This window comes from Corylus avellana, chromosome 7, assembly GCF_965113065.1.
Source record: "Corylus avellana chromosome 7, dhCorAvel1.hap1.2, whole genome shotgun sequence".
NCBI lineage: Eukaryota > Viridiplantae > Streptophyta > Magnoliopsida > Fagales > Betulaceae > Corylus > Corylus avellana.
Window position 1 is genome coordinate 17,523,317 of NC_142496.1, and position 24,922 is coordinate 17,548,238.

The following is a 24,922-nucleotide window of genomic DNA, read 5'->3' on the forward strand; positions in this document are numbered from 1 at the left end:
AACGAACTTCATCAAAATGGGTCCAAACTGCTGAGGTCTTCTTATGCTTCTTCTGGACCCTTTTGTTCGTCATCGGATTCGTATGAACAGAAGGATCTTCATCTCCTATTGTATTTATTTCAACCACATCATCATCAAATACAACCGAATCTTTGTTAATCACCTACACACATAATCGTTAGTAAGTTAGTTAAAGATAAGTTCCAAAAGTAAGAATCAAACCAGATTTAGTAATGCTATCACAAAACTAGAATTAAGTAAGCATTAATTCTTTGTCATTCATCAAACACATTGTTTGTTATCAAATTGTGTTTAGCAATTAATATATATATATATATATATATATATATATATATATATATATATATATATATATATATATATATATATATATATATATATATATATATATATATATATTGGAGGTGCAGTAATATGGGGGAACTAGATTATGTGCAGTAACATGATTGAGTTTTCATTTTGGGGGAACCAGTAATATTCTCTTTGATTTTCAGAAACAAAAGCAAAAAACAAAAAACCTTTTGTCTGAAACCTAATGGCCAAGTTCGGATAGAAGAAATGTAAATTTTTCAAAGCTTTTGATGTGAATCTGCAGAAGTAAAATAAATACATAAACTGCTCAATAAAATTAAGTAAGATTTAGTAATGCCTCAATTCCCTTGTTGATAACTTGATAGCTTAAAATAAATTAAAAAAAGAAAAAAGAAAAAAAGAACCTACACGAGAAAGAAGCCAACCAACCAACCTACAAGACTAATTGCGTTAACTAAAACCCTTTTCATTCCACGTTTCCATCAATTATCTTAGCAACCGAAAAGAAGGGAAAGAATGAAATATTAATTTATATCGAGAAAAAATCCAATTTCTACGATATTGATACGTTTTAAAAAGAGACACATGAATGGATGAAATTTTACCAATTTGAATAACACAATTAGAAAGAAGAAAACCCAGATTCGATCAAAACCTGAAAAAGCCATTGGGAGATCCTGCAACTAAAGCAGAGAAATAGCGAGCGAGAGAAAGAGAGAGAGAGAGAGCTGTGACAAAGGTGAAGAAGTATGAGTGGGACTGTGGGAGGGGCAAAATCACATACTTCTTCCCTCAGTTGAATTAGAAGCTTTCATTTTTTATTTTTTTTTTTGGTTCCCAGCCAAAATCACAATCAGCACAGAAACCTTTCAACATTTTTTTTTTTTCCCCTCAGTTGAATTAGAAGCTTTCATTTAATGCAAAATACAAGAAATACATCTGTCATTACTTCATAATACTCAGAATAGAGGGGGAAAACAATTTATGTTCATGACACAAGTCGTTAACCTTAACCCATACGTTAACAATAACACACTCTACAAACAAGTGAACATCAACAATCAAATACCAAGAAAATCCCACAAAATCATGTGCAAACAACAACCATCTACCAAGCAAATCCCACAAAATCAGAGCATCAGACTTGAGAGAGTAAGAGACTGAAGAGAGAGATACATACCGGAAGCGACATCGGCGGAAGAGAGAGAGCGGTAGTAGAGGAGGCGAGGAGCGGCGGTGGCGTGGCGTGGCGTGGGACGTGGCTGCATGAGGGTTGACGAGTGGAGGAGCGGCGAGAGAGAGAGACCGGCAGTGGAGGAGCGGTGGTGGCGCGGCCGTGGCGTGGGCAATGGCGTGGCGTGAGGTCCGGTGAGGCTGAGAGGGAGGAATGGCCGAATGGGTTTTTGTTTATAATTCTAGATTTGGACTGGAGGCTTCACGATCTGTGGCTTTGACGCTTTGTGGTGTTTTTACTTTTTCATTTTTTCTTTAATTCTTTTAGGTTAAAAACAAAAACAAACAAACAAACAAACAAACGGGTCTGGCGGGACACCCGCGGGTCGACCCGTGACACGACCCGCCAGGCACTCATAAACGGGTCGACCCGTTTATGACCAAAACCCGTTTAATATAAACCCAAACCCGCTAATTTCGTGTCGTGTTCGTGTCGAGTTGTCGGGTCGTGTCAAAATTGCCAGCCCTACAACCGGCAACCAAACCAAATTTAAAAAAATAAAAAATAAATAAAAAAAATAAAAATTGTAAATTTTAGGGGTAATTATCATTTCCCATCAATGAACTACGACCACTCGATTATCATATACCCCCATCAACTACTAACTTTACATTATGACCCCATAAAATTAAACTACCATTTCGTTACCAAATCTCACATTCTGTCAGTCAAGGTTTAGTCGAACAGGATCAACCGGCCATCACGTACGTGCGACTAGTTCATAGGTAGGGATTCGGTGGTCAGTGGGTGGACGTTGGGTTAGAATTAACGAAAAATTTCATAATATTTAGTTGAATTAAAGATACTGTATGGGGAGAGGGAAAATATTGAGGGGGAAAGTACTAGGCGAGAGCTAAGGAATCATAGGCGAGCTTAATTCGCGCTAACAAAAATAATTTCGCTGCGCCTACTATCCAGGGGCCCTTATTTAAGGGTGCCTAGCTGACAGGCGCCCCTAATTAAGGGTGCTTGCCAGCCAGGTGCCCTTAATTAGGGACGCTTGCCAGCCGGGTGCCCTTAATTAGGGGCGCTTGCCAGCTAGGCGCCCTTAATTAAGTGCGCCTGGTAGGTGCCCCTAATTAAGGGTGCTTGGCTGGTAGGCGCTCCTAACTAAGGGTGCCTGGATAGCAGGCGTCCTGAATTAAGGGCGCTTACCAGCTAGGCGCACTTAATTAACTAAATTGGGGCATGCTATATTGGAATGCCCTAAATTAAAGGGACGTTTTTCTGTGCAGGCGTTGCTAATTTTATTTTGTGTCGTTTACACAATAAAACGTCCCTATATGAGGATGTTTTATTAAAGCGCCTCATTCCAAGCGTTAGTAAACTTTATTATTATTATTATTTTTTTGTAGTATATAATCAATTGTTTTGGGTCTATATTTCCAATAGGAAATATCTTCCGTTTGGTCCTAGCGTAAATGACCCAATTTACGCCCACCAACCAGAAGATGACAAATCAGCTTATTTTAACTTACAAAATGTACTTACCCACACCATAATATACCACCCCACCTGCTCTTAAAATGAAAATCATCTTTACAAAATGTAACCCAAAAACACACTAGCTCTCTTACAAAAAACCCTTGCCCACCGGCTGCCCATCGCCCAGCACGTCGCTCCCACCGCCCTCGACCAGCCAGACGAAACAGGCCGGCACCCACGCCCATGCCGATCCCCACGTCCAGCCAGCTGCCCACCGCCCAGCAGGTTGCCCAACCCACTGTTGGAAGTCGAAATCGCCTGAAATCAAAATCGCCTGAAGTAGAAATCGCTTGTTCGAAATCGCCTAAAATCACTTGAAATAGGCTTCGAAATTGCTTAATATCGACTTCGAAAATCCAACACTGCCCAGCAGGCTGATCCCCCCTTCGATCCGGCTACCCACTGCCCAGCACCAGCAGGCTGCCCAGCCCACCGCCCAGCCTGAAATCGCTTGTTTGATCCTATGTTGGAAGGTTCTTACTTGAAATCGCTTCGATGATTTTTGATTTTTTTTTTCTTCTGGTTATTTAGTTGCTTTTACATCAACTTGTAGTGCATGTGATGGAATTTGTATAATTGCAGTGAATTGATGTGGTGGATTGATTTGTTCAGTGATTATAGGTAGCAAATCCACATAGATTTCTCATATTTTTAGTCTCTTTCTTTAGGTTATTTTGTTGCTTTTACATCATTTGTGGTGCAAAAATGCGATGAATTAGTATAGTTGCAGTGGATTGATGTTGGCTTTGCAGTGGGTTGATTTGTTCAGTGGATGAATTTGCATTGATGTTGGCTTTGCAATGGATGAATTTGTATGTAATTTGAAAAATATTGCCATGATGGGCATCATAATTGCCAAAAATGTCAGCGGGGAGGGGGCGATGTGGTCTGGGCAGTGGAGTTTGAGAAATTTTTCAGGTTCAGACAATTTGGTAAGCTTTTGTTAGGAATATTATCAGGTGAAGTTTGTTGTTTGGGTTATTATCCTGTGAAACCAAGCTTATTTTGTATGTTGAAATAATATGAGGTGGCAACATTTGAGTGGAAGGCAGAAAACTTGAGTTTTTTTCCTTGACCATATAGCATCAGCACTCTTTCCAATATGCTACATGCTGAGGCATCAACTTATCATTGGTGGGCACAAAGGGGTGAGTTAGTGCCACACCCGTATAGAAGTTATTTTATTTTTGACTTAAAAAGCTTTATTTTTCAAATACAATCATAAAAAAGCTCTAAAAGTACTATCTCAACATGTTAATGTGTGTTGCCACACCAAGGACTCGCTCGATATTATTGACTACAAGGAGTGAGCATGGACAAAGCAACGCCGACACTAGTCTCCTAATTAATCTTCAACAAAATAAAGCAAATATTTGAAAATTTGCTAATTAGTTAAATACTACTATGTTTGTCGTGAAAATTGCTGAGATTTGAAAGTGAAAGGATTAGCAAATCAGAATGGAGGAATGAAGATAATGAAATGCATATATCTACCAAACCAAAAATAGTCATTGGCTGCACACTGGAAGTCAATAGCATGTAATTAGGTAAAGGCTAAAGCAAATAGATATTCAATATATAATCGGCCAAACTAAGTACCTAATCGCAGACAGCTTGATCTATTTGAGACTCCCTCTATTTCAACATTGTGGGTGGTTTGGAAAGTATGTCACTTGTGCCCAATTCAACCTATTTGAACCCAAGCCTTGGAAAGCTTATTTAGAAAGAAAAAAAAAAAAAACAAACACAAAAAACACGTGGGTTTCTGACCTTTATTCATTAGCATGCATCATGAGCCTTATTGATCCTTTACTTTCATTATTTTTTTTATTTTATTTAAACCTACACGTACGTCCCCTTCACAATCTCAATATTCTAATTGGTGGGACTATATATATATATATATATATATATATATATATATATATATATATTTGTGGTTAGAAAAGAAGAATGTTGAATATATATTGAAGTTCAAAATGATTAGGTGACTTAAACAAGTAATGTTATAAGTCCTCTTATGTCAATTTGCAAGATTTTGTTTAAGGTTGAGTTTTGGTTTGGATGTCCCTTTATGGGTGTTCAATGGGTATCAATGGGTTTTGTTATTGAGTGGTTTGATCTGGGCCAAACTACTTGAGCTCGACATATAATTAAACGAGTTGAGCTCGAACACTCTTTTTAGGATCTTGTCGAGCTTGAGCTTGAGCTTGACACAATCTTAAATAAGCCAAGCCTTGACAATGAAAGTTCATCCAAGCTCGGCTCATTTACATTCCAAAATTAAGGAAACCGGTCATCTCTTTACCCTATAAGTATATGCAATTTTCGTAAGCTTTGTGTATCTTAAGTAGGTCAAGCAAGAGAAAACCGATTTATAATATTTAGGCCTTCAAAGAAGCAATGGATTTGAGTATGTTTCTTTTAATAATTTATTATAAAATTCATGATAGTTAAGATCTTGGAAGTTATAGAATGTTACTTCAATTTTATTCTTACACCACGTACTCGGGTAAACAAATCAAGATCCATGGCTCCTTTACGACCACAGGAAAGAAGGATTAGGATTCTCGTAGGTTCTCAAAACGTTTTATGTGAAGAAAAAAAAAAGGAAAAAAAAAGGTAAGAATGTTTTGTATGAAAAAATGAAAAAAAATCTGTTTTGTATAGATTTTTTTATTTAAATAGTAGTAAAAAGTAATTTATGTAATATAAAAAATAATAATGTTTAGAAGTTGAATTTTTTTTAAGAATAGTACTGGGCCATTTGGTCTTTTGCCAAACAGACCATGGGTTCTTCCAAAGCAAAACCTAGGTCTTTTGGTCTTTTTTGAAGAATAGTACCAGGCCATTTAGTCATTGGCTGTGCAACGGAAGTCAATAGCAGGTTAGGTAAAGCAAATAGACATTAAATGATCAGCCAAATGCCCTATTCGCAAACGGGTAAAGATATTGACCACGCCACGCCAGGCACAAAATTTTTTTTTTTTATTATTTTTTTATTATTTTATTATTTTAATTTTTTTGAAAAAAAAAAAAAAAAAAAATTTTGTGCCTGGCGTGCATCACTGTTGATGCACGCCAGGCGTGCTCCCAATCACGACTCTTCGCAAACATAAGCTCGATTTGGTAAATGATTGTGTAGTAATTTTTTTTGTTTGAATGGTAATAAGAAATGATTGATGTGATATAGTGTAAAGAGAAGTTTTGATTTTTTTTTTTAAGGAAAAGCAAAAAAATTATATTTTGTAGTTAATTTTTTGTTTAAATAATAGTAAAAAGTTATTGGTATAATATAAAAAATAAGAATGCTTTGAAGTTAATTTTTAGAAAAAAAAAAAAAATTATATTGATTATCAAACGGAGCCTAAATATCCACGCAAGTGGCCCTATAATAATATAAAAAAGCTAACCCCTTTTTCCCTTTCTCCTTATATATATATGTATAAAAGCTGGCTTTCTAATATCTTTTCTACTATATATACAAGTATTTCAACAATGTGGGTGGTTTAATTGGTAAGATTGTGACTTGTGGGCAATTCAAGCTAGTTGAACACCGTTGCACCCAAGCTTTGATAATGCAACCTCAAATGGCAAATGTTTGTAATACAGCACATCTTTGCTATTAATTCACCTAATCTCAGATTTTTTTTTCCCTACCTAATCTACATTCCCAGAACATTGTGTACATAGTGCCACCTAATTTAGAAAAAGGACAAAAAATTCTTACAAACTTTTTTTTTTTTAGTCCACTTCTAAAAAATTAGCATGTGTCTTTAAACATGTAAGAAGCACATAATCTCTTATTAATGCTATTAAAAAACATATGAGAGTTATATACTATTAAAAAAATGTGTTTCTTATACATGTTAAAAAAAACGTCACTTTTAGAAGTTGAGTTGTCAGAATTTCCTACAACCATCACTTTATAAATTAGCTCTTCTTGAAAAACTATCATTGAATTGCGCCTCTTCAGATACATGTCCAATAGTAAAATTGCTAGAGCACTAGCAATAGACTATTTAAATTTTAATATATTTCCTAAATGTAAAGAAAACTCGTAAAACTCACTTGCAACCAACTCTTTTGGTGTTCTTGAAGCGATCTTCGGTAGCACTTTAAAAAAAAAAAAAAAGATTTGAAAGAACATCTGCTTTCTCTTTCATCTTTTTTATCTCTAGAGATCTCTTTCTTATAACATAGATTTGAATGAATATTTAAATGATATAGGCAAATGATAAGAGAAGCTCTTATCTAGTTTATTTGAATAGAGAAACAAAACTATCCTAATTTCATAAATTTAAAGAAAAGCTAAAGAAAGCTACTCTAAGTGCTTTAACAAACTTTTAAAAGACAACCTATGAAAACCAATATAAACATGTACATTTCCAAGCAGTTTTGAGATGGATTGGAAAACTCTCGGATGGTCGGGCTTTCTATATATATATATATATATATATATATATATTGCTGCTATACAACTAGGTTCACTCAAATTGCAAAAATCTAGTGCATTTTTTTCAATCCCAATAGTTTATAGGTTTTTCTACGTTACTGTATCTTGACGTGTGTGCTTCGGATTTCTGGGTAAAGAACGCGTCGTTAATGCGTTGACTTTTTGACGACTCTTGTTATGTTCTTGACTCGATCGCATCAAAGCTGAAATGGAAACTTACCTTATTTAGCTGACAATATTGTTTTTCCTTGTTTGGCGGTCTACTGAATAATTGACTAGACTTTTGGTTGGTCCAAGGAAAAGAAGAGGTTTTATGCTTATTTTGCTTTTGAAGAAAAAATACATTAATTGCGTGTATCCTTTTTCAATTTACTTGTGTGCTGACTAACTTCTCCTACATTCTACAAAAAACACGTGTTAGGGCGGCTTGGTATAGGGTTGTTTTAACAAAACTATCTTTATCATACGTCTTTTTAATAGTAAAACGACTATTTTTAGAAGGAGGAGTCGTTTGAACAGTAAAACGATTCCTTTCAAATTACTCTCTACTTAGGAAGATGAGTCGTTTCACAAATGATGCATGTGTCACTATTTTGCATAATTTTTGTAGTGACGTACTTAGAAATGGTCAAATGGGCTTTCCAAGGAGAAATACTTTTTGGACAGAAATTCCTCCAAAGAATCATATGAAAATATGGAAAAATAAAACTATAGTTGAGCCAGTAGAAGGTAAATCAGAAGCATAACTACTCACCACCATATAGTTATAAATCAGAAGCAAATCAGAAGCCAATATGCCTCTAACTTTTCCATTCTTTTAACCCAAAAACTGAAACTGCTCAGGAAAAAAAAAATAAAACACTGAAACTGATCGAAGCTAATTTCTCCATCGTTTGGGCTACCTTACAACACAAGTTAAAAACAACAGCCAGCAGCCAGCCATCTCGCCACCCGTAAGCTACCTTCCTCTGGCAACATTTTTGTCAAGCTCAATGCAGCCATACTCAATACTTCAAAGTAAAAGCTTCAAATTCCCCTAGCTAGTTTCTGCAATGTTCTTTCTGAACGTGACTCTTCTGTTTTGGATGTTCTTCTCTTTTGCTTTAAAGGTTGGATTTTTATGTGGGTTTTTCTGGTTTTGGTTTGTGGGTGTTCTTGTTTTCATTGGGTTTGCTTCAGAGGGGAAGATTTAGATTGTGGGTGTTTACGTTTATGAGAAGTAGTTGGAAGAAGGAAATATGAGTGGCATAATAGTAATATTCGTAAAATAGCGAAAAATAGTTGAATAAAATGGTCAAAGCGATCGACGTATGCTTCTCTGGGATTTGAGTAAGAGCTTCTGACGTTTCTTTGGAGTTTGGTTTGCAGAATAAATTTTTGGAATTGAATGTCTATTTTTATGAAATTATCATTCTTTTATTTAGTAAGGACCTATTCTTAGAAATAGTTATTTCCGTGAGAATAACTAATCACTTACGCCGAAGAATAGGCTCCATTTTTCAAAATAATACCCCTATTTTTTTTCTTTTTATTTCAAACTTACAAAAGAAAAATAAAAATAAAAAATAAAAAATAAAAAATTGGTGTGGACAAATTAAAGAGGCTAGGGGTGGTGCGACCACCCACTGATGAGTGGGTGGTCGGCTACCCATTTAATTTTATATATATTTTTAATTAAGTTGAATAGTGATGATCTTTTAGTAATTTTGATTCAATTTCACTTAAAACATATGTGTCGTCATTAAACTAAGGAATAAGAACAATTATTTTTGAGGAATGTATTCAAAAATCTTCATTAAAGCTCAACTGAGCAACAATCAAGAGGTGGAACTAAGTTCCTCCTTGCTTACAATACCACCAATACTGTGTGGGATAAAATCCCATCTAACAGTATCCGTGACATGGGTCCTAGCCATAGCAGCTAGAGCATTCACAGCCTCGTTGGCCGATCTTTTGACGTGGGTGAAGATCGAAGAAGCTAAACTCCTGGTGCCTTTTTTAATGTCTTCTATCAGGTGCCCGTACTTGTTATTACACTGGGAGTCCAAATTAATTGCTTGCACTACCTGCAATGAGTCGCCTTCGAAAACCACATTCTGGAAATTCTCCTCCTGACATAGAATAATTGCATGTAGAGCAGCAAGTGCTTCCGCTATCATTGGTTCTACGTCAATCCGCTGGTGTTTGCTGTAAGCTACTAGGAATTTTCCCCTCTTGTCCCTTGCAATAACACCTAAACCTTTACTCTTATTATAAGGGTCCACCGCAGCATCCCAGTTGATTTTAACTGTGTTAAGAGGCGGTGGCTGCCATCTCGCTTCGTCTGCCTCAGCAGAGTGGTCTTCTTGATGACTGGTGGGAACATTAAGTCTCCGAAAATCCTCAAGCCCGATCTCCGCTTCTTTCAAAACTTGGTTGGGGTGTTGGAATGAACCCCCGTGCACTACTGTGTTCTTGCGCATCCAAATCTTTCTCGCAATAACAGAAAACAATTCAACCTCCCTCTTCTCACACCGTCTAATGACTTCCGAGAAAAGTTGCCTGAAAGACCCTACGCTTGTGCTGGATTTTTGCAACTTAACAATACTACCGCCCCACACGTCATTCGCAGAAGGGCATTCCCAAGTGATATGCATCACTGTTTCTGTATCCTGCAAACATAACGGGCAAATCTGGTCAGCACACACTCCTCTGCGAAATAGATTTTCCTTCGTAGGAAGGAGATTGTGGCAAGCTCTCTAGATATGCATCTTGACTGCTGGAGGAACCATCATACCCCAACACATCTTCCATACTTCATCCTCTTTTTCCTTCACTGAGCTGCTCGGTAATTGACTCTCCTTCATTTCTAGCCCCAAGTGATATGCACTCTTAACAGAGAAATCTCCATTTTTTGTGCACCTCCAGATCAGCTTATCACGAGGGAGTAGAGGACTAATTGGTATATTAAGAATTGTTGAAACTTCTGTGCTGAGAAAATGGTCCTCTAATATGTGTCTCCGCCACGATTTCAGCTCTTGATCTATGAGATCACAGACCCGCATATTTTCCAGCAGGGGAGTTTTCGGTGATTGAACCCTGAAATTCGTTGGTGTAGGCAACCAACAATCCCCCCAGATGCTTATATCCTTCCCATCCCCAACCCTCCATATAGCACCTCGCTGTAAAATCACCTTCGAAGAGAGGAGACTCCTCCATGCATATGAGGGCCGCGTTCCAAACTTTGCATCGAAAATCTTAGTCTGTGGGAAATACTTGGCTTTTATAATTCGGGCCACCAAGGAGTCCGGATTTTGCATTATGCGCCATAGCTGTTTCGCCAAAAGTGCTTGATTAAACATTGTCAAATCTCTAAACCCCATGCCACCCTTTGCTTTCGAGACCCCCATTTTTTTCCAGCTCATCCAATGGATACTGGAGGTGTTGTCCTTGTTTCCCCACCAGAAACGTTGCATAAGACTATTTAATTCTTTGCACAAAGATTTGGGGAGTAAGAACACACTCATACAGTATGCCGGAATCGCTTGGACCACCGCCTTGATCAGAATTTCCTTTTCGGCTTGTGATAGGAAATTAACCTTCCAATCATTGAGTCGTTTCCACACTTTTTCCTTAATACCATGGAAAACTTTGTTCCTCGACCTCCTAATTAGAGTTGGGAGTCCCAGGTACTTTTCATATTTATCCGTTGCTTGTAATCCAGACAACCGAGTAATCTCCTCTCTTTTGGCCCTGTCAGTGTTGTAGGAGAAAAAGATCGAGGTCTTATCCTTGTTTAATTTCTGGCCGAAAGCTGTCTCATATTTATCCAAGATCTTGGTGAGGCGTCTCCATTCCACTGAGTTAGCCTTGCAAAAGAGCAGGCTATCGTCGGCAAAAAAGAGATGGCTCAATCGTGGCCCTTTCTTCGACATTGGAACCCCTGTGATAACTCATGTGGTCTCCACGTGGGTGAGCATAGCACTCAATGCCTCGGCACATAGGAGGAATAAATAGGGAGAGAGGGGGTCTCCCTGTCGCAATCCTCTTGTCGGGATAATATTGCCCACCGGTTGCCCATTCACTACAATGGAGTAGGTGACTGAGCTGATGCAGGCCATGATCAGTTTAATCCATCCTACGTCAAATCCCATTTTCTTCATTGCCTCTTCCGAAAACCGCCACTCCACCCTATCGTATGCCTTAGTCATATCCAGCTTGATCCTCATGAACCCCACCTTGCTCCACATTCTTGTTTGCATGGAATGCATGGTTTCGTAGGCTGCTAGGATGTTGTCAGTAATTAGCCTCCCTGAAAGGAAAGCGCTCTGGTTTGGGGAAAGAATCATAGGCATTACAACTTTAAGCCTATTTGCCAACACTTTAGAAATAATCTTGTACAACACATTACAGAGGCTAATAGGCCTAAAGTCGGCCACAGTGATCGGATTATTACTCTTAGGAATCAAAGCAATATTGGTAGCATTAATCATACCATTCATACATGCAGAATTAAAAAAATATAAAGCGGCATCACATACCTCGGGACCCACCGTGTCCCAATGTTTTTGATAAAACCCCGCCGTAAACCCATCCGGTCCGGGAGCTTTGGAAGGAGCCATTTGATCCAAAGCTTGTTTGACCTCTTCCGAAGTGAAATCAGCCAACAAAAGTGCATTGATATCCGCATTCACCTTCTTACCAAGGGCTGCAGTACATGCCTCAATATTAATTGGACCAGCCGTTGTGAATAGCGTCTTATAATACCCCACAAAAGCTTCTTCAATTTCAGTGACCATGGTGCACATCTTCCCCTCGGCATCTTGAATTTGATCAATAGAATTTTGTTTCCTTCGTTGTGTGGCACATGCGTGAAAATACCTGGTATTTCTATCCCCATGCCGTAACCATTCTGCTTTCGCCCTTTGTTTCCAAGATAATTCTTCTTGTTCCAACAATTCAGCAATATCCTCTTTAAGGACTTTCTCTTGTGCACTTCCGCCGGATCCTTGTTCCCTTTGAATAGCCTCCAGCTCCTTGGTCTTTGCATTGATGAACCTATGGGTTACTTTTGTATTCTTTTTCACCCATATCTGAATCACTTTTTTACATGACTTCAGTTTACCTTGGATCGTTTCCTAGTGATTTCCCCTTCTTGTTTTTTCTTTCCATGCCTTGTGCACTGCTTCTTGGAAATCTGCTTTAACCGACCAACTATCCTCTATACAAAACAGCCTTACCTCTCTCCTTCCGCCAATCCTCCTATCATTAAGCACTAGAAGAATGGGATTGTGGTCAGAGCTGCGGCTTGCCAAAACTTGAACCTCCATATTTACGAAGAGGGATCTCCATTCTGTATTAGCACAGGCTCTATCCAGCCGCTGCTTGGTAAAAGCCCTACCATCTCGCTTATTGTTCCAAGTAAACTTGGGTCCTTTAAACCCCAAGTCACATAACTGGTAGCCTTCTAGGGTTCTTCTAAAAGCCTCCATTTGACCATTCGCCCGCGTAGCAACTCCCCACTTTTCGGGTAAAGTAAGTATCTCATTAAAATCTCCCAAGCACAACCATGAGGTTGGTGCCATAGCAGCCAAATGGCGAAGTAAGCCCAGGATTCTTTTCTTTTGGCTATCTCTGGATGTCCATAAAAGCCAGAGAATTTCTAGTCCGCCCCTTCCCTTCCAACACTGACTAGAGCATTAATGTGGCGACGACTATAATTTTGAATAACTACCCGAACATCTTCTCTCCACAGTAGTAAAAGACCTCCGCTTTTTCCAACACTGTCCACCACAAACATGTTATCATACCTCAACTTTATTCGCAGAAAATCTAAATTCTTATTACGTATCTTGGTTTCCATAAGGAAGACCAAGTCGGGTCTCTTTTCTCGCACCAGCTGGTGGAGATCTCGAACTGCCCGAGGGTTCCCAAGCCCTCGGCAGTTCCAACTTAAAAAACTCATTGGTGATGGTGGGGCTGTTGAATAGCCTCCGCCGAATCGTCACTCCAATACTCCTGCACCTCATCTCCATATTTGTTTCGTTTTCCTTCTTCGCGGGCGTTATCAAAGGAGACGCTGTTAGCTTTCCTTTTGCCCGTTAATTCTCCTCCCCCCGTAAGTTCTTTCCAAACCTTATTTTCGGGCAAGCCTTTATTTTTCACTTGGGTCTTCTTTTTTTAACTACTGGCCCCTTTACTACCACTACCCACATTTTGGTCATCCCCTAGAGCGCGGCCCACCGAGAATTGATCTCCACTTCCCTTCTTTTTTTTTTTCAAATCCTCCACGTCAACCTCCTTGCCCATGACCTGCCAAATCATGTTCTCCTTAATTGTGTCCCATTGACCCACATAAATGCTTTTTTCCTTGTTGGCCAAGATCTTGTCGTTACTATTTTTGTGCACGACCTCCTCCATAATCCGTGTATTAAATGATCCATCTCCCTCATTCTTACTCCCCATAATTGGCATTCCCCTGATTTTCGCCCTTTGGGCTCCCCTAGCAGAATCTTCCCATTCTTTCCCCTTTTGACTCCCATGAATGGCGATGCTCTGTTTGGAAAGTGACGGACTGCTACCCTGATCTGTTGGTCCGTCCTGACCCTTTACCGGCGCCGGCGAAGTACCAGTAAATCTATCTCCGGTATCCTCCTCTGCACTGCCGTCCCCTTGCTCGTTCTCCTCTTTGGTTTAATGCGCCGTATTAAAGGCACTCGAGGAATTGGCGTGGCCTGTCCTTTCTCCATGAAACCTCCCCCATCCACGTCCACCACCACCTCCAATCCTGCTGCTTGGAGGAGGCACCCGGAGACATAGCCCAAACTCTGGTTCCGATCCATTCTCCTTTGTTCTTCTTCCTCCTGGTTTTTGGCACCCTTTGACACCATGGCGAATGGTTACGCAGTTAAAGCAGAACCGCGGGATCTTTTCATATTGGAACGGTATCCATATAGATTTGTCACGTAACTTCAAAAACCTTCCCCTTGACAGTGGTTTTGACAAATCCAGAATGATGCGAACTCGAAGGTATTCTCCCCACTCGACGCCATTTTCATCCACTTCTACATCTTCCACCGTACCGACCGACGCCCCTATACGCTCTCCCATCTCCTTGCTCATGCATGCCAAAGGTAAGTTGAACATGCGCAACCAAAAGGCTACTCTTTCAAACTCCATCTGAGATGGCGGGATTGTACCGTCAAAATCCTCCAATGATACCAGGTCTCCATCAAACTTCTAGGGTTGTCCCTCCAGTATCCTGCATTTATCCCACTCGTTCTCAAACTCGAGAAGAAAGAGATTAACTCCTAAGGTTTTGAATGTGACCCTTCCAGTTGGTTGCCATGCCCTTATCAATGGAGTTTTCAAAATCTCCTTGCCCACATTTCTGTCAGCCAGCAATTTGCCGATTACACACGCTGCGCCCCTTTGCACCAACGGCTCTATCACTGATTTTGGTACATCCACCTCCACACTTTCTTCCTCAAGAAGACTCAACTTCTCCCATTGTTTCATCAGATCCTCCGCCATAATGCGTCCTCTCCACGAACAATGTCTCCCTCTATTTGCAAACGAGATGGATAGGAATCCCTATAGTTGCCTCTCACCCTTGGAAAAGGATAGAGGTTAGCCGCTTCACCTTTAGGTTTCTTGAGAGAGAACCCTTGAGAGAAGAAAAACTCTATATCCCTCTTAATAAGAACAATTATTTAAACATTAGTTCATTTTGGTTTTTATGTTTTTTAAAATTTCAAAATTGGGCCCATATATATTATGCTGCTGGGAGAGTATGCCTTAATTAGAGACGATTTGCGATTTTTGATTTATTGTGTTTGGCCGTTAGGAGAACTTCAACGAGATAATGTATTCTGTTTTTAAGTTTTGTTGGATTATGTATATAGAGATCTCTAATTGATGGTTTATAAGCAATTTGGTAGTATAAATAGTTGGTTATTGGATAAAATAGAATTCTAAGGAAATGTTTCAATTAGGTTTAATGTTAGTCCTTAGTATAAATATTCTTTGTTTTTCATTACTCTTTACTTTTGGACACTTGTATTTCTCTTTCCTAATCTACTTAGTTTTTCAAGATTTTTTGTTTTTTTTTTTGTTTTCTTCTAGCTTGATGTTTCTCTTGTATAATTTATGTTTACCTGAGTTGCGTTTTCGTTTTTTAATGATATTTTGATTTCTTATAAAATATATATATATATATATTAGTTCTAAGCAAGCCTCGGGTCTTGCTTTGGGCTTAGGACGTGACAATTAACCCAAATTCAATTCTAATTGTGGCAGTATCATTCACTAGGTGAAGATCATATATAAAAGAAACCATGATAGAAACCATTGTGGCCCTTGTCATCAATGAGCTGGTTAAATTGATCATCCATGAATCAAAACTGCTAAAGGATGTCCATCGGGAAGTTGTAGACATTAGAGATAAATTGGAAAGCATCCAGTGTTTACTCAAAGATGTAGAAAAAGGAGTCCTCCAAGATGGCGTCAAAATGTCGGTGAAACAAATGAGATAAGTAGCCTACCATATAGAAGATGTAATAGATGAATACATTCTTCATGTGGCACAACGTCGTCATCATCAACAAAGTTTTATTGCTTTCCTCCATAAAATTGGCCGTTTATTGAAGAAAATAAAACCACAACACGACATAGCTACCAAGATTCAAGATATCAAATTATCAGTTCGTGAAATCAAGGAAAGAAGTGAAAGATATGGTTTCAGTTCCTTAGAGCAAGGATTAAGTAGCAGTGCAACAAATGTTACATGGCATGACCCTCGAATGGGTTCACTTTTCATTGAGGAAGGTGAAGTTGTGGGCATTGAGTCTACAAGGGATGAACTCATAAGCTGGTTGGCGGGGGAGCATTTAAACGCTCCGTGATTTCAGTGGTAGGCATGGGCGAAATTGATAAGACAACTCTTGTTAGGAAAGTATATGAGAATGAATCAGTGAAAAGACATTTTGACTACCGTGTTTGGATCACAGTATCTCTGTCATACAATGTCCAAAAGATACTCATGTCCATGGCAAATCAAATCTACCACGAAGAAATAATAGTTCTAGGACAAATAGACATGACAGATGAGATTACACTAATTAGCCAGCTGAAGAAATGTTTACAACAAAAGAGGTATGTTGAGATTTTTGACGATGTATGGAAGCAAGAGTTCTAGAAAGTTGTGAAACATTCTTTACCATGCAATGACAAAGGCTATAGGATTATCATCACAACACGCAGTGATCTCATCTGTGTTTCATGTAAAGAATCTTTAATTGATATGGTACACAAGCTACAACCTCTGCCTCAAGAAAAGGCTTGGGACTTGTTTTGCAGAAAGGCATTCCAAACCGAGTTTCAGAGATTATGTCCCAGTGAGTTGATGAGACTATCAATGGAAATTGTCAAAAAATTTGAAGGCTTGCCACTTGCAATTGTTGCCATAGGTGGTCTTCTGTCAACAAAGGAGAAGGTGCCATTAGAATGCAAAAAGTTGCTTGATAGCCTCAGTTATGAGCTAGAGTGCAATCCCTACCTTACAAGTGTCACAAAAATTATCGCTCTGAGTTATCATGATCTTCCATGCTATCTAAAGTTTTGCTACTTGTACTTCGGTATTTTTCCAGATGACAACTCAAATAGTGGTGCAAGATTAGTTTGGGTATGGGTTGCTGAAGGATTTATTACAAGAAAGAAGGGAAAACCATTGGAAGATGTAGCGGAAGAATTTTTAATGGAGCTCATCCATAGAAACTTCGTTCAAGTTTCGTTTGGGGAGCTTGATTATGAGATATACAAAAGGTACATAATCCATGATCTGCTACATGAAATCATCCTATCAAAGGTTCATGAGTTGAACTTGTGTCAAGTTTTTGATGCAGATGACACAACTTCTCATGGAAAAAGTCGATGCCTTTCAATCCACGATGCTACAGAAGATGTTTTTGAGTCAAGTGAGTACTTTCGGGTTCGCTCGATTTTTCTCTTCAACATTACTGAATTGCCCAAGTCTTTCATAGTTAAATTGTTCAAAAAGTTCAAGCTTTTGAAAGTATTGGATTTTGAAGATGCTCCAATTGATTATCTTCCTCAAGAAGTGGGTAATTTATTCCACTTGAAGCACTTAAGTTTGAGCAAAACAGAAGTGAAGATACTTCCAAAGTCAGTGGGTAGGCTACATAATCTGCAGACACTAAATGTCCTAGAAACCTTAGTGCGTGAGCTTCCAGTTGAGATATTTAGGCTTTATAAGCTAAGACAGATTTTTGCTCATTCTCATGACTTTGAAATTTAAAGTAGCCTTTATTCGGAGCGAGGAGTAAAAGTACATGAAGGGGTTGGATGTTTAAATGAATTGCAAGAACTATCAATGTTTAAGGTAAATCATCATGGGGTTGGTTTATTTGAAGAGCTCGGAAAGTTGAGTCAATTGAGGCTATTGGGCATTTCAAATATGACTGTAGAATGTGGGAGGGCCATATGTACCTCCATACAAAAAATGGTCCACCTTAACATTTTGGTTGTAGGCTTAATTAGTGAAGATGAGATTATAGACTAAGAATCAATTTCTTCCCCACCTCCATTTCTAAAGCATATCTATCTAAGAGGGAGATTGAACAAGTTGCCGAACTGGATTCTCAAGCTTCAAAATCTGGTCACACTAATCTCATTTTTCTCATCATTAGAGGAATATCCACTGTCATCTGTCCAAGCTTTGCCAAATCTAATTACCCTTTCCCTCAATCATACATATGATGGGGAGCAATTGCATTTTGAAGGTGGTTTTCGAAAACTCAAGAGCCTCAAACTCAGAGAGATGAACCAATTAAAGATGGTGGAAATAGACTAGGATCACTGCCCAGTCTTGAGCAAATATAGATTAGGCCATGCCCACAAATGAAAGAGGTACCGTCTGGAATCCAGCACCTTGAAAGCCTAAAGATTACTGATGTGGTATTTTTGTGACAAAAAATATCAATTATAAAAATAACCACTCGCAATAGGACGAATCTTTGTAGGATACGGCTATAGAGAGGGTGTCGAACCTCAAGGACTGCAGGAGTTTTATTATCAAAATTCGAAAGATTAAAATTAAATTAATTAAAAAGAGAATTAATTTGATTTTCTTTAAAACTAAAGTACATAAAAATAAAAAGAGATTTAAAATAAGAGAGAGTATAGGGTATTGACTTCACCTCTATCCCCACAACAATGATTAATCATAATTAGTCCTAGAAATTCATTCTATGCATGTTATAAATAAACAAGAAACTACCTTATTAAAGAATAAGCATAATATATCTTCGATTGGCACAGATCGTCCACCTAACTACTAAGATGTGGTACGACCCGTCTTCCCTAAATATAAATTATCAAATTCTTTAACAGGATACATAGAATCAATGAATAAGTGTAACCCATCTTCGGTTGGCACAGACTGTCCACCTAAATTACACTAAACTAGGGTGTAGTACAATCCGTCTTCCCTAGGCATTGTCTATCAAATCCTATTGATCATATGTCAATTAAACCCATTGTACAACCATCATCCTCATAATCACAGAAAACAAGAATAATTTGAGATCAATAAAAGTAAAATACTTTCTAAGACAAGAGAAGAATTTTGCAAATATTGATTTTGGATTTTAAGAACAATTGCATTTAATAATTAAAAACATAATCAAAAGGTAGAAATTCTCATAGTTATACAATCAACATGCGCAAATTTAAAATCTAAAAATTAAATACAATCAAATCATTCTGTTTGGATAGGGTTACATCAACACCCCACGAAGGGGTTTAGGCGTTCATGATCTTCTAAGCTTCAAAAATAAATTTATGATTTCTAGCACTAGGAAGCGGTGTGTCCTTTTTCTCAATGCTTAGAGGCCTATTTATAGGGCTTAGGAGAGTCACCCTAGTAATCCTAGAAATTTCAGAGATTTAAGTCCAAGTCCAATTAGGATAAAGAAAACCTAAGTCCAAATCGGAATAGGATTCGCCCAAAATTGCGTTCCTATATTGCGTGGCGATTTTGGCATTGCGTCACTCTGAATTAGGAAAATGATATTTCACAATTATTTGTAGAAATTTGAGTTATATTTCCAATGCCACTTGAACCACCTCAATCGGATATTTGAGCTGAAAGTTATGGCCAAAATACCCAGACATATGCATAATCCAAATTTGAATCAAATCCGATTTTGACTCCAATTTGAGAAATTTCGAATTAATTCTTTTCTTTATTTGATTAAACTTAACCACAATATATTGGTCCTCTTAGGGCTGTTAAGTGAGAGAAGCGTCTCGTGAGCAAGCTCGGGCTTGGCTCGCATAAGCTCGGCTCGTGCTCGACTCGAATATTAAATGAAGCGTTTCATAAACACAAATTCTAGGGCTCGGCTCATATATTTTTTATTAAGTAACAAATAACAATATATAGTCAACATTACTCATTTACTCAATAATAACAAATGTATTATATACCCTTTTTTTTTTTTAATTCAAATAAGGGAAATTGGGGAAGGGAAAATATACCTTTGTTTTTTGTTATTTATGCACATGTGTGTATATATATTATATATATGTATATATTAATACAAACACATATAAGAAATATATATATATATATATATATATATATATATATATATATATATATATAAGAAATATATGATATTATCATTAATCATTTTATCATATGATATAATCATATAGTACAACCGTACAAGTTATTGTGTCATTTAATATAAATATTATAATTAGATAGTTTATACTTTGAAAATTGGAATCGTATACGGTATATCACATAATCATTAATCATTATATAATCATATAGTATATCTGCATAAGTTATTGTGTTATTTAATCAATACATTATAATTATATATTTTACATATATGATATATCACATGATTTTAGATCTAAGATAATATCAATATTAATTGTGAGATAATATGATCATAAAATTTAAGTATGAGTGTATGACCATTAGATCATTATGAATTTATTACTTAGAGTTTGAGTATTACTATTAGATTAAATGATTAATAATTAAGTAACTAATGTGTTTCTTATAATTTATACATTATAATTACAATTTACTTTAAGTAAAAACTTAACAATTTGAATTTAAATCATATATCATGAATTGTGATAATGAAAACATAGAATATAAGTATATAAGTTATAACAATTAACATTGACTCATTACCCATATAAATTAGATAATGATACAGACTCATAAGTATACAAGTTCATACTAATACAATAATTAAGTACATAGAGAGTTAGTTCCAATGTATGTTAAACACTTATAACTTATAAGTCTATATATGTTATAAATTATAATTATACATATATTCTGATTAAATAATATAAATGTATGAGAGCAATACTTAATCATGTGATTCAATGACAATTTAAATACTTAATAATATTATTCATATATAATGATAATGGGATTTGTATAATATTAAATTAAATAATTGACATTGAATTAACAATACAAATTTATGTTATAAAATTATAACTTCATATAAATTATAATTATACATATATAATACAATTTTTTAATTCTTTTTTTAAAAAAAAAAAATAAAAAAAAAACTTTTCCTCTGATTTCTTAGTCATTTTTAAAACTATTTGTTTTTACCAATTTTTATTTACACAAACAACAAAAACGACATAGTTTTGTTAAGGCCCTAAGGGTATAAATTCATCACTTTCATTTCATTTTCATTTTCATATAACCCTAAACCTAACACAAACGCTCGTGTCTCATTGTCTATGCCGCCTTCCAGTCCTCACAAGTTGCCCGTATGTCTCTGCCGCCTTCCTCACTGGTCCTCGGTCTCCTTCACCGTCTCTCCTCGCGCTCGATGTCTTTGTCTCTGTTTAATGTTTTTGTCGCTGTGCTCGCACTCGTCCTATCTGGATTGTCACTGTCTGGATCGTCGCTAATATTTGTCTCTCTGTCTCTGTGGCCGGTCTCTGTCTCTCCTTGCTGGTTGGATTTTTTTAGTTTAATTTTACAGCAATCCAAAAATTAATGTTTGGATTTTACATGCCATGATAGGATTTTCTAATTTTAATTTTACATGCAAAGATTGGATTTTTGGATTTGTGACTCTTAAGACATTCTGGATTCTAGATTTGTTGTTGCTTTTTTTTTTTTTTTTAATTACAAAAAAAATAGTCGAGCTCGAGCTCAAGCTCGAACAGGGTTCCAACCTTATCGAGCTGAGCTCGAGCAACATGCTTAGGCTCGAGCCTGAGCCGAAAATAAACGAGCCGAGCCTGGACAGCCAAAGCTCGCCCAAGCTCAGCTCATTTACACCCTTAGGTCCTCTGTTATGATTGGCTAAACTTAATCATATCTTCTAGGTCTTCCCAAAGTGTGCTTTTAAGCCCAAAATCAATAGAATTAAGTGCATCTTTATTTATAACCTGAAAACAATAAAAACAAAACAAAATCAAACAAATAACAACGCTAAGGAATTAACATATGCAAATTAGGGGGCTTGAACGTGCAACATTCGGCGCTTATCAATTGCCGATCGACTTCTATGAAATGCAGAGAGAATTTGTGCTACATATGCAGCCTGATGGAGGCGAAGATTATTGGAAAGTCAAGAAGGTAACTACTATCCGTCCCAGGTATAGGATTAAAGGAGAAAGATATCAAATATACAAGCTCAGTAACTTGGACTTTTTGGAGTGCCTGCAAGGGTGAGTCTTGAAGGATCAAATTGCCATGTAATTTCAGTGATGAACATGGTATGCACCTCTAATTAGCCACAAGATTTCCATGTAAGTTTTGTAGTTTTGTTATATGTAATGATAAAATTCTTCACATTGTGGTTGACTTATAACAAAATTTTTCAGGGTTAATAAGAAAGTAACTACTATCTGTTTCAGGTATAGGATTAAAGAAGAGCAATATCAAAACTATAAGTTCGGTGACTCGGACTTGTTGGAGCGTCTGCAAGGTGTGTCTTAAAGGATCAAACTTTCATGTTTCAATGATGGACAAGGTATGCACCTCTAAGCCATAAGACTTCCATGAAAGTTTTCTTCTTTTGTTATATGTAATGATAAAATTCTTCACATTGTGGCTGACTTATAATCAAATTTTTCAGGGTTAATAAGACAATTGGCCTGTGAATTCCAACCTAAGCTACAAGTTGAATTGTTAACACAACCTCTTTACACTTTTAACTGTGCTATTTTTTCTTGTACTTCTGTTTATTTGATATTTTAATATTTTCATCACCGTAAATAGTTTGTTACTAATCGATGTTGCAACATGGATATAGCTATTGTAATTAGACTTCGGCCAGATATGGGATCTTAATTTTATAATTAAAAGCTTAATTCTTTCAGCCATTTTGTTCTCATATATAACAATTTTGAGGGCTTTGAAACTGTGTTGTTATTGCAGTATAACATTGTTGGAGTATTTTCATAAGAGAGTAATATTACTAATATTTCTCCATAAATTGGATATATTGATCTAGAATTCGGAACTCGCACCATCCACCATCCAATTATATTATATAAGAACATAATTATATACCGTAAAACAACATTACATTATAATATAACTGCAGAGACTAAAACATTAAAACTATATTGAAATGTTTTGGAGAAAGGATTAAATGCATTGGCTAGTTAGCATTCTGAGTGGACAATGTTTAACTAAGTTGAGGAGATTGAAATGCATTCTATGGTAGAAAAGTTTTCAATCTTTCGATCTTTTTCTTTTTTCCAATTCTTCTTATATGTGCTTTAATTCGAGGAGATTGAAAAGGCATTGGTTGATATGTCTAAAATGAACTTGTGTAATTTTCGTAAAAAGAAATAGAAAACTTGTCATTGGCTGAATGAATAGGTTTGCCACTTGCCAATGAATAATTTGGAATACGATGGAAATGCAAAGCATTTATTAAAAGTTTCTTTTCTTTAGGGGCAAGTTTGGCATGAAAAAAATTAAGAATGTTGGGGGCAAGTTTTGCTGAGGGATTTATTACAAGAAAGAAGGAAAAACCATTGGAAGATGTAGCGGAAGAATTTTTATTGGAGCTCATCCACAGAAACTTGGTTCAACTTTCATTTGGGGAGCTTGATTATGAGATACACAAAAAATACAGAATCCAAGATCTCTTACATGAAATCATCCTTTCAAAGGCTCAAGAGTTGAATTTGTGTCAAGTTCTTGATGCAGATGACACAACTTCTCATGAAAAAGTCGATGCCTATCAATCCATGATGCTACAGAAAATGTTTTTGAGTCAAGTGAGTACTCACGGGTTCGTTTTATTTTTCTCTTCAACATTACTGAATTGCTCAAGTCTTTCATAGTTAAATTGTTTAAAAAGTTCAAGCTTTTGAAAGTATTGGATTTTGAAGACGCTCCTATTGATTATCTTCCTCAAGAAGTGGGTAATTTATTCCACTTGAAGCACTTAAGTTTCAAGAGAACAAAAGTGAAGATACTTCCAAAGTCGGTGAGTAGGCTACAAAACCATCAGACACTAAATGTTGTGGAAACCGCAGTGTGTGAGCTACCAACTGAGATATTTAGGCTTTATAAGCTGAGACATATCTTGGCTCATTCTCATGAGTTCGAAATTAAAAGTAGCCTTTATTCATTAAAAGGAGTAAAATTACATGAAAGTGTTGGATGTTTAAAGGACTTGCAGATGCTATCATTGATTAAGGCAAACCATCATGGGGTCAGTCTATTTAAAGAGCTCGAAAAGTTGAGTCAATTAAGGCTATTGGGCATTTGAAATATGACGGCAGAACATGACAGGGCCTTATGTGCCACCATAAAAAACAGGGTCCACCTTAAAATTTTGATTGTAGGCTCAATAAGTGACGATGAGATTGTAGACTTAGAATCAATTTCTTCCCCACCTCCATTTCTAAAGCATATCTATCTAATAGGGCAATTGAAGAAGTTGTCGAATTGGATTCCAGAGCTTCAAAATCTGGTCACATTAATCTTATTTTCCTCATCATTAGAGAAATATCCACTATCGTGTGTCCAAACTTTGCCAAATCTAATTACCCTTTCCCTCAATCATGCGTATGATGGGGAGCAATTGCATTTTGAGAAAGGCAGTTTTCAAAGGCTCAAGAGGCTCACCCTCAGAGATATGAAAAAATTAAAGATGGTGGAAATGGACAGAGGATCACTGCCCAGTCTTGAGCAACTAGAGATTGGGCCATGCCCGCTATTGAAGGAGGTACCTTCTGGAATCCAGCACCTTGAAAGCCTAAAGCTTATCGACTTCTACGAAATGCAGAGAGAATTTGTGCTACGTATGCAGCCTGATGGAGGCGAAGATTATTGGAAAGTCCATAATGTAACTACTATCTGTCTCAGGTATAGGATTAAAGGAGAACGA

General features: G+C 36.9%; 1 pseudogene; it reads left to right on the top strand.

The window, feature by feature from the left end:
* The first annotated feature begins 15,823 nt into the window (after window positions 1-15,823).
* LOC148584599 (disease resistance protein RPM1-like) lies at window positions 15,824-22,242 on the top strand (annotated as a pseudogene).
* Window positions 22,243-24,922: the final 2,680 nt, after the last annotated feature.